The sequence below is a fragment of the Manacus candei genome, unplaced genomic scaffold, assembly GCF_025592945.1.
Source record: "Manacus candei isolate 608988 ecotype Guabito, Panama unplaced genomic scaffold, ASM2559294v1 h1tg000011l, whole genome shotgun sequence".
In the NCBI taxonomy this organism is placed as follows: Eukaryota; Metazoa; Chordata; class Aves; order Passeriformes; family Pipridae; genus Manacus; species Manacus candei.
This window is the reverse complement of record NW_026138059.1, coordinates 17,312,364-17,324,529: the sequence shown is the minus strand read 5'-3', so window position 1 is coordinate 17,324,529 and position 12,166 is coordinate 17,312,364.

Below are 12,166 nucleotides of genomic sequence, written 5' to 3'. Positions count from 1 at the left end.
ACTTTCTTTTCTTTTCTAACGTAGAGCATTTGAAGATGCAAGATTCAATGAAGATTTTGTAATCTGGTATTCAAACCATGGCATACAGATTGCATCACTGAAGCAAGACCTGGTTTTTTGGTAGAATCATATGATTATACCATGCATTACATAGTGTAGGCTTGGGTTCTAAGAGTAAAACACAGATAACTTCTCCAACATTCTCCATCCAGTGGCAGGATTTATAATGTTATTCAGTTTCAGAAAAGGTATATGGTGGGTGCAACAAAAAGGCACACAGAACAACTCAATAATAGTTTGAAAAGTATTTGCAAATGTAGAACTAAGTGACTTTGGGAAAGATTCCTTGTCGTGTGGAAGGGGGGGCTTCCTAGAATCCTTTGTATTTGATCAGTCTACCAGTGTCCCAGAAAAGCCGAGCCCCTGGTGCCCAACCAGTCAGTCAGCATCCCATTACGGAGACTCCACTGAACAGCCCACTGTACTGGAAAGTAATTTGACTAACTTGGTCAGGGACATGTACCAAGAGAGTATGTCTCAGTGGAAAGAGATGCCCCCTCGGATATCCCCAAATGTCTCAAGTATGTTTTCTGCTAGTGACAACTGCCAGTGCCCTTGAAGGACTCACTCTAAACAGTTTACAGAATCACAAACTTGATTAATAATAGAAAATGATGACAGATTAAGGTTCAAAGATTGCAGTTGATAGTGACTGACTGCAAAAACTAATATAAAGCAATAGAGACAAGCTGTAATCACCAATGAAAATTATCTCAAGATAATAATTTAGCATGCATAAAGCTTACCAAATAGGTACCCTTACAGGGGACAAGACAGGTTCAACCCGTCAACTGATCCCAGAAGATACAATGGAGCCTTTCCTAACTTCTGCCATTCTTAGCTTATTTTTGTACTATTTCTTTACATTTAGGTGAACCTTGAGTGACTCTAATCATACATACTTTTGTTACTGATTGATGTAAAATTGTCATGCTTTGCTCTTAAAGATATAGTCAACAAAATAATGAAGGCATGCCCAGCCGTGGGGTGGTAGCACCTTGGAGGTGCACAACTTTGGGTTAGAGGTGTGTTTCACTACACAATTAGATTATCATGAACCAAGTTCATTCAAAAAGAGAAATTGCACTTGCTGATTCATCAGCAAGACATCTTCTTCCATCTCCCTTGGCTGACAGCTGCTATGCGGTTTATTGGCTATGTGGTACCATTGAGTTCCCCTCCCTGGAAGGATTAAAACAGAGCCTGTTCACAGTGTCTCTACTCCTTTCTACCCTCCATTTCATATCCCTGAGCGTGTTCTTCAGGTTGAAGACTGTGTGTATGGAGAATCATTGTGAAACAGACTTTGGACCTGCCAACTGCATTCCATCCAGGAAGTAGCAATTGAATTTCACCCCATAATTTCTGTACTAACCTCTATTAGAATGTGAATATAACTTCCTAATTTCCTTTCTCTAATTTTACCCCCTGGTCGTCTTCCCACACTATTTAGATAGATGCCATGAAATCATGATGTAATCCTCCTTTTTCAGGTAACTAGATGGAATGTTCATCACTGCCACTTAGTTACTTGGAACTGAGTTTTTCACTGTGCTCCTTTGCTTTCATTTTGATCACTCAACCCAAACTCTAACAAAATGGATTCACTTTTAGAATCACAGAGGGATACACTTTTCAAAGAAAAGTTAAAGGAAATTCATTGGTTTGCCAGACTCCAGTTTGTATAACCATTGCACTCCTAGTCTTTAGTAGTTAGACTAAACAGCACAGATTAACAGTAAATACATGAAAATACTACCCACCTCTTTAGCTTTAACCAACACATCATATGTAAAAGAAAGAAAATCTATTGGGCTAAGTAGGTGGTCATTCACATCCAGAAAGAGATTCAAAGTAGAAAGTAGTAAGGTTTAAAGGACATTTGCATGAAAGGTCTAGGGGGTTTTGTGTCATCTATTTAAGAAAAAAACACCCAAACATAACAAAGAAAAGCCTCTAGAAGACAGAAAAGGTCTCTAAGATCTTAACAACATACATACCATTTAACTTTTCTAAACTTAATAGTTTAACTGATTAGTTAAATATATGTAACCTTAATGACTTTCAGCACATTTTATCATTTGCCCCAAAATATCAGACAACATGAAAAGAGATACCTCTTTTGCTCATTTTGGTTTCTATCATAATACACATTTCATAACTAAAGGAGTTAGAATGCCTGGAGATGAAGAAAGAGGAAAATTTAAGCTTCCACGTGTATGTAATAGTTAATGAAAAAATAAAAAGAGACTTAATTTGTCATGACATCAACAAATGTCTGATTTAACTTCATTATTTATACTGCTAAATAGGTTAAATGGTAGGACTTTATTTTATTTATTTTTTACTGCATTTTAGAGATTGTTGGTTAGAGATTGCTTCAGGATTCCTGGCCTCATGAAAGAGAGATGTAGCTAAATTGCTCTGACAGCAAAAGGTAAAATATTTAGATATGAATACAGCAAAAGTTTTACTAATGGTGGACATAACTGAACTCTTCAGCTCTCTCAAAAAATCCTGGTTCAATGCCATGTACTTTTAGAACTACTGTGCTTCAGCAAAGTGAATTACAAGTTTTTCATAGGTCTGCAAGCTTATTTAGAAAAAAATAATCATGTGCAACTATAAAAGCAGCTATCAAACATGCACTTGACAGGGGAAAGCAGCAGTCTTCCTCAAAAAGAAAGTGGTTGAGAAAATATCCAGATCAAAGGATTTTCAATACATTCTCTATAGATAGATCTTATAATTAAGCAACATATATCAGCTTTATCTACTACCACTATTTCTCAAAGAAAAACTATGTTTTCTCCTTTTATGGATTTTTTGTAGTGTAATTTTTTTCTCACTATAACTGTGCATTTCCATAATTCATACTCCAAGGACAAGAAATAAGGATCAGTTATATATAATGTATGTAGGCATGCAATGCTATAAAAAAAATGCATTTCATGTATGAATTCCATTTAAAAAATAATAAAAAGCAAAATTCTGTCAAAAAAGTTAAAAGTAACAACAAAGCAACAGAAGAAATTACTTATGTGAGAGGCTTGTATGAGTTTCAGTGTGATAAAGATCCCAGTACATATTAACCTTATAGTTCTGCTTTCATTCTATTCAAATAGACAAAAAAGACAAGTCACAAAGTCCTAATTTTATTGTGGAAAATTAGGTTTTATTACTGAATGATCTAAGTTTTACACTTTGCATAGGGAATATATCCAGATAAGAAGAATATCCACAAGTTTTTCGTGGATAGTTTTGCTGTTAGAATTTATGTTTCTGAAGCAAGGGACTGAGGTTTTCATTTTAATGGAACAAAATCAAAAACTCTACAATTTAATTAAGATTAAAATTTTTCACTATAAAGCTATTTTGAGTCTAAGTCCAGAGCAGTTTTTTACAGTACTACAATGCAGCATGCAGTGGGGACAAAAAAGGGAGAGCAGATAACTTCCAGCTAATGCTTCTCTCAAAATCTTGGAGTCAGGAAACCAGTTATTTGAAATCTCTTCTGATTTCCAGTAGATAAGAATCTGACCCTCAGACAGGATGACTAATGGAAGAGATAAAGACAAAATATGGCCCAAGAGCCAAGTTCTAAATTCTTTTTCCTCTACTTATGATTTTAAAGGCCATAAATTTTGGTGTTAAAACAAGTTACTAAAGAATAAAAATGCAATGTACAAGGTTAGAAACTGATTTTCATTTTGAAACATTTTAATGGAATATTTACATTTCAGTGTCTGAAGTAAAGACATTTTCGTTCAAATTATTGAAACAAAGTGGGAATAAAGAAACTGAAGCAGTGGCAACTGTTGGCAAATTCTTTAAGTAGCTGATATAGATTCTGAAATCTACGGCTACTGGTAGAGTGCCATAAAACATAAATAATAAAATCTTACTTTTGCTTTATTGTTTATGTAAGAGCGCCATATATAAAATCTATCAAATATAACCTTTTTTTTTTAAATTATTGGTCATAAAAAAAAAAACGACGTTCTTTCTTCCTCATTTCCTCTTTCTAAAATTATATTTAAAAGTGAAAGTTTTCAAGTTTTTATCCTATATCCAATGCTAGAAGCCAAAAAGTGTACAACATTTTATCCTCCTGTGACTCATTTATCACTGTAATCTTTTGAACAGAGGCTTTTTGAAATCTCTGTCCTGTGTGGGTGGTTCATTCAGGAGCCGCTCAGGCAAAATATATCTGCGACTGTGCTAATTTTGATGGGGCATCAAAGATCTGCATCAGCCTCAAACCACCCACAGATGCTTTAATTGCTTTGGCATGTTTGTTAAGCCAATTAACATGAAGTATCTACAAACTTTCAGTCTTCTACCTCTACTCTGTGCAGTTTAGTGTTATATCTACTTCAGAATTTGTATTTTACTGTTACCAAAGGAAAAAATTGTAAATTATTTTAAAGATGAAGGAGAATCGAAGTTGCATATTTTCTTCTTTCAATGTTCTCCTGCCTTGATTCCATTCAGCTAATTAATCATATAATTTAATGGGAATTATTTATGCAGTTTAATATGAATTCTATTAAGAAGCATGTTTAGAAAGCCAAGACTAACTACATATTTTAAAAAAGAGTGAGGACTATCAAGCATCCTTGAAAGAATGCTAAGAAAACATTAATTAGTATTGTTGACAAATCTGAAGGGAAGTCAGCTGAAAACATTCATGCTCACCTAAACTAATGAAAATGCTTTTAGCTAAATGCCTCCTTCAGATGTTTGGCTGACACTGTTGGGAAGGTTTTCCATTAAAATCTTTCTCTTAAGTTCTCTGGGTGGTGCGCCAATATATCACATACAGAGTAGAAACTGCTGGTACTTTTTTGAAGAAATTTTGACTTTTGCCTTTTAAGACATTATCCTTTCCTGAAAAGTGATTTTATGACATAATAAATGCGCTGAAACAGATAAAACTACAGTGTTACAAAACATTTTGTATTTTTAGAGCAATTTGCGATGTTAAGGCCAAAAGCTATTCCCTAATACCAACATTAAATTCAACAGAATTTGTTGGATTAAAAAAAAGTAAAAAAGTCTTTGATCTTTGTTTTTTCCACATTATTTTTGACCATGCTTCTGGCTACTTGTCATTTTTATTGCAGAATTTACTTCATGCTCCAGCTATGCTTTCTGTCTTTGACAATTCCTTGTTGAAGCAGTAATGTTTTTGTAGGCAATATTTTGCATTTGTTTTCAGTAATTGTTGGTGCATTTCCCTTTTCACATCACATCTCCCTCAGCGTGCTCAGGCAAATAATAGAGATTAATACTCCAAAGCATAGGCAAATGAATCCATTCCAGATTGGAACATTCAGTAAAAATGAAAAACAAAAAATCCCCTTCAGGTTCACTACAAAGGAATCATTTTACAACTTCAACCTCTTACCTCTGAGAATGCTGGGATGCATAAGATATTGTCTTTTTCCTTCTCGTAGTAACAAAAGCAGATTATAATTCGATAGGTGAGAAGAAAGGTTTGTCTGTATCTTCAATTCATAGAATATTTGCATAGTACAAGTAAGATCTTCAGACTTATTGTCTTTCTTCACTGAACATCACTTGCCATCTGCTGGCTGAATCACAATTAAAGTGGTTTTGTATACAATTGCATTATTATTGTTTATCTTCCTAACTTTAATGTAATTTAATTTGAAAGAAATTAGCATATCTTGCCATTATCTATTTCTGAATTTTACCTTTATTTACATACATATTTATTTACTCCACATGAGCAACCATGTGTTTGACTACTAATTTCAATAGTAACTAAGGAAATGAGCAACATTTCATCCATTCCAGATATTATCAACCTGAGTGGTCCTTCATTGTCTTCTGAAGATATGAAGAAACGAATTGTCATAAATTTAGTAGGTTCTGGACAAACGGTCTTCAAAACAAAACAAAAGATATCAGAAATGTGAAAATGGGCTGAAATGAAATAATATCTATATGAACTGTGGAGGAAAATAGGAAATTTATAAAGTTGTAGTGGATAAAAGTAGTGTAAATATTTGATCATAGCAAAATAAATGGAAAATAAATTCAAACCTTTGTGAGGAAGTAGACATCTGACAAAGAACATGTAAGGAAATTGAAAACTAAATTGTCAAGGAAAAGAAAATTTAATTGAAAGAAAATTTAATATGAAAGATTAGCCTATGTTTTTTTCATATATTTATGAAATGGTTTCACAATTGTTCTTTGACTAACCTCTGCCTTATCATAGTATGCAGGTACTTTGCTGGCTATAATGGAGTTGTTCACACAGAGGCCATTGAGAGCCTGAGGTTATTTTGCAGAAGAATAGTGAAGTGATTCTCTTGGTCATTTACAACAGAGCAGGAGATTAAAGAGTAATCTCCTTGTCCACAAGCATTTTCCTAAATTCCTTCTTACTGAAGTCAACAAGCTAAATTGAATTGAAATCAAGGTGACTGAAGAGGATGCAAATTAACAAAGTCTCAGTCCATAAGAGGGATGGAGATACAACTTAAACTGGAGCTCGGAAAAGAAAAGGTAGTCAATTAAAAGCTAGGCGAATTGACCCATAAAATACTAATTCCAAAACACTGTTAAATGCAAAATTTTTTCCAATATAAACACTAGAAAAGTAGGTTACAATACTCTGTAGTTTGTGTACGGGTTTGTAATCTTTGGCCTAGGATCATTAACAGCGTGTTACTGACAAATGACTACACTCAGTAACAGTGTAATAAATCTAATGAATAGTCCTCATTCTTCTTAACAGAATCTTATGGCTTGAAAAATTGTACATATTACTTGAAAGTCAAGACTTTGACAAATGGTAATGAGACAGGCCTGAATGGCTTACTTACAAACACAGAATAGGAACTTGTTAATTCTTACATATACAATCTCAGGCACAACCAATCCGATACTTTCCTGAAGGAACTACAGATAGAGAAGGAATGGAAGCCAAGTAAAACTCAAAGTTGAAGATGCAATTGATCCTTTTGTACCAAATCCCTTTGAGCAGAAACAGTATTTGGTTTTTGGTTTTTAATAGAAATGAAAACATAAAAACACCTTTTGTTTTAAAGGACTTAGTAGGCTAAGAAATTTTATCTTGTTCAAGAAAAGCAAAGAAAAATTGATTCTAAATTCAGAAATCTGTTAGTGGTTGCTCTGCTATTCAAATATATTTGGTTAAGTACTCACCCAGAAAGTAGGACTACTATTTTTTTCATTATATTTATTTTTTAATCTGAGATTTTAAAATCACCTTCCTTTCCAAGAGTATGTTGTATACCCATTTTGGATTACCTGGAAGATAAAACCTGGTGGATATAATTGCATATAAACCTTTAAACATTTACTGGACCAGATGAAATAGAGACTCATTCAAAACTCCGCCTTCATTTTTTAGTTCAATAGTTATCTGAGAATTTCCTGTATAACAGATCAACATCTCAAGATCATCATCTCCAATGAACACATGAACACACAGACACACAAACTATAAGTTAAATAGCTTACAATTTATATATAAGCTAAATAGTGAAATAATATTAAACGACTGAGCTACACACAGTTCTCAAGCAGTTCAAGCACAACTGTGCTGGGGCAACATGTAATCAGTCCCTTGTTTTGGCAGGGAGTTGTTAGACTGTATGAGTATGTAGTAGTGGAAAACAGCAAATTAACGGGGACTGCTGAGGCTGACATATCTTTGTTGCAGTAGGACTGAGCAGTATACCCACTCTGGCTGTTTTTAGTGTCTGAAAACTATTCTTGCTTCTCTTTTTTTTCCTAATTCTCCAAGATGCATTGTTTTCAGCTATGTAAAGATTTCATACCTGGCTTACAGTGAAAGCTTAGGCATGTCAAATCACATTGAAAACTATCTTCTCCTTTCCTAGAAATTTTTCTTATGCCACATACTTCAACTATCATGACTGCAATAATACTGATACTGTAATGCCTTGTTAATAGTAACACATGACTTTGATAAATGTTGCTAATATGGGGAAACACAGTCACAATGCTATTTTATATTTTTATTTTATATACTTCTCAATTTTAAAATTATGCATATTTACACCATTATAACATAAGATCTGTACCTTGTCAATATTTCATTTCACTTTCTTCAAGACTTTCCTAAGCACAGATATCCTAGAGTAGTGTATGTAAAAGAAATCTAATTTTTTAAAGTATACCTTCAGTACTTCCTTCAGTGCTTTCTTCTGAGTAGCTGAAGTTTGCAGCCTTTCTGGCAGTTCAAACTATCAAACAACATCATGATTATCAGGTATGAACTGTATTTCTCATAACACCTTGAAAGAATAGAAGAAAGTATTCTCAGAATGAGAAAATTCAAGATGTATGATGTTTGTAAAACATTGAGATGACATGTTAAGTTGTTCGGCCCTGTTTGTTTTTTTTTTTTCATATAGATCTGTGTTTTGATTGAAAGAATGAGACTGTTTCAACAGGTCAGCAGTGATTAACTCCCAACAGCTGTAAAGGTAAATTAAAAGTGTTTAGTAACTGTGTTTTGACATGAATATTCTTCTGATTACCGTTGTAAGTAAGAGGAACAGGGGATCCAAATACCTAAAACTAGTTTTAAACGGGAATCATTTATTAGCTGAGAAGAAGTATTTTCATTTCACCTCCTTGGAATAACAAAGGGTATAATGGAAGCTTACATATGACTAGGAAAGAAAAATCAGCCTTGTGCAAATTCATTTATCTTGAAATTCTAGAAATGGGAAATGGTAAGAATCATATTAGCTAAAACAATGTCATGAACTTAAGAAAGAGAATTCTTCACGATTCTTAACAAAATAAATGTGAAAATCCATCAGTGTCTTACAGGTAAAGTCTTATTCTGGAAGGACTTGAACATTTCTGCATATCACTGAACACAATCCCTTAATAATGTAAGCAACCATATTGTAAATTGGTTCACCTTTCTAATAAAATTAGCAATATATTTTTATTCCACTTAATCTACTAGTTAATACTTTCCAACACTAGAAGATTGAGTATTAGAAATATCTGGGTTTTCTCCTAAATTTATTTCTGGTGCACTTATTTGTTTTTGTGTCAACTTTGCACTTTAGCTCTGTAATGTATTTATGTGACATTTTAAACCTATATAGCCTTTATTTCACCAGTATAAGTAAGTCAGTCTGGTATAGCATTTTTGTCCAAATTAAACTAATTTCATGATAAGTCCTTTTCTGCATCTGAATAAATCTGTTTTTAAAAAAAATGACCCACACTGTATACAGCAAAGTACTGCCCAAATTATTTTTTTAAGGAATACAAAATGGTTTCTTCATGTGATAAAACTGTAAAGCAGGCCATTCAGAATGAGATTTCAGAATACTGTTCACATAGTCTGCAGCTTATATGTTTCTCTTAATTGCATAGACAGACTTTTCTTATAATGACAATCTCCGAACTAGAAAACTAAAATTAGGTCATAGCAATTCTTCCTAATATTCTAGATGAAGTCTCCCCTGTGTTTTGGCCTAATTCCTTACCTATTCCAAGTGCACGACCTGATCAGAAATACAAAACTCAATGACTTTTTCATGTCTCCATAAGACTGCTAGGTTATGAATTAATACAGGCAGGATTTTGTCCTCCTTTGCCCTTTCACACTCAGAATCTCCATGCATAAAGACTTTTATTATAAGCAGTCATGCACTTTGAACCAATATAGTTCATTTTCCATTTCAATTTCTGTTCCCACAGACTTAGTTCTTCCTGGTCTGATTCTCCTTATGAGTGATGCTTTCCATATCTTTGGGTTAGGCAAATGTTATTATCATTTTGCTACCATTTTGTCCTTATTAGTGAGATCCCTAGAATAAGAATTTACTTTTCAGCCTGGCGGTTTCCCTTTGAATACTCTCGGTCTGAAGCAAAACACACTATAGCCCTCACTCTCCAACTTTAGAATAATTCTCTGTGTGGCTCTTCATTAGATACTTTGCATCACATCTCTGTGTTTTAAGAAAAAAATACCCAGCGCATTATAACTTTTCTCAGAAAAACAACATTAGAGAAATGAGCATTACTACAGGGTGAGCGCTTAATTGTTGAGAATAGTATAGGTCGTATATGTGAATTAGCCCCAAAAATGGCATCTGATATGTATATGAAAGTTTATTCTTTGAATTGGGCTTTTTTCGCTGGTTTTTTTTTCCTTTTTGAACATGAATCATCATGTCCCATATAATACTTTATGTCTTAATCTCAATTTCATATAAATAAAATTAGTAAAATGTAAATCTTGATTAAATGCAATTTGTCGATAAATGAGTGCAGACAAAAAATTCATCGTAATTCAATACAGAATATCTCCCAAACATAGAGTAACCACATTATGCTAGGTAAGCTTTTTACATCTGAGATATATAATCCATGAAAATGTTTATACAAATATTACACTAGAACCCATTTGTTACTTTTAAGACCTGATCCACATTAATCTCACTGCAAGAACAGTTAATCCAGTTACTTGCCTTTTGAGGATTTTAAAATGCAAGAGCTTTTTACTTATTACTTAATTTAGGACATGATAAAAGTTCTCCTCCATGTGAGAAAAGCTGCTGGTTTTATATTACTGACTCTGAGGATATTATATAATTGAAAGAGGTTTAAAAAAACAACCTCTCAATTATGGAGCAGTGCCAATTTCTCTGAGCTGCATATAGTGTTCAATGTGACAGTCTGTTAACTGGAACAATCTGTAAGTGACAGTTCTTCAAGAATTGTAGATCGAATTACTTTTCAAAAAGAAAAAAAAAAGAAAAACGTTCTGTTCTTTTCTGCTGTTTGGGACTACTTTAATAAATTGTTCTGTAACAGCTTAATTTTATATTTTTAGTTTGAATATGTTTTAAAGTATTTTTATTTATATCTTTTATAATAGCAAAATTTATTATTTTAAGATATATTAAAATTTGAATAATTGTAAACATTGGTTTTAATTTTTAACCCCCAAAATCCCATCCCCAACCCCCACTATGTTTTCAGGAAATCTAGGCTATTTTATTCATAAACATATAGCAAGTATACTTTTGGCACGACATCTAACAATGTGAAGTAATTTAGCAAGGGTAGTAAAACTATCTCTGAGAGCAGATTTTACATGCTCTATTCCACGGAGACACTTTTTCTATTTTTTTTTCAGTAGATGCAGATATTTTTCTTGGAAAGAGAGAGCAGAATATTTAACCACTAGCTAGAATGTTGCTTTCAAGCAAACATTAAGGGAATGATATGAATCCCAATGACAAAGCAAGAGGGGAGAAACAAAGCGTTTTAAAGATTTGAAGATCAGATTTCTGAAGATTTGAGAATGTATTTGTTCTCCTCTTGGTAATAGTCAATGTCAGATATATTTTTTGAAGTTCCTAACATCCTCTTTCAGAATATCCTGGACAATAATTGGCAAAGTAGGTCTGTAGACATTTTGACATTGCTTAGTAGTACATTTGCAATTGTGCACAGACCACAGACTTCACTTTTGAGGTTAAAAGTACTAACTTTTTATCACATGGATTTGTGGTACACAAACATAACTAATCCCCTTAGAGATGTTTTTGGGTTAGCAGCACTGGGACTTTTTTCCTATGCATGTCTACGGTGCACATACATCTGATTTTATTTGCTTTCAGAAAACAAATCTACTCCTTCTGAATGGCATGTTTACATGTCTTAAATTTCTTGTCCTTTTTTTTTGTGTATGCATGTTCAGTTTCGCTCTTTTCAAGGACCAAAAGGAGTCAAATTCAAGTGGATAGGAGCATTCCCTGAGTAAATGTGAGATTTTGAAAGGAGATTACAAGACAGCCTTCTTGCCTCCCTTCAATCACACTTTCTTTACCTGAAGACTATACCCAGTAATGGCAAATGACATTGATACAAATAACTAGTTAAGCCACTGTCAACAGCTCCATTGATGTGGAATCAGTAAAGTCTAAAATGCAGAAGATGTTATGTATTTGATTTTGTACTGAGACAGTCTAACTGAACTTGTGAACTTACACATAGGGGAGAAACTTAGCTGTTTGCTTTGGACTTTGTATGCACCAGGATT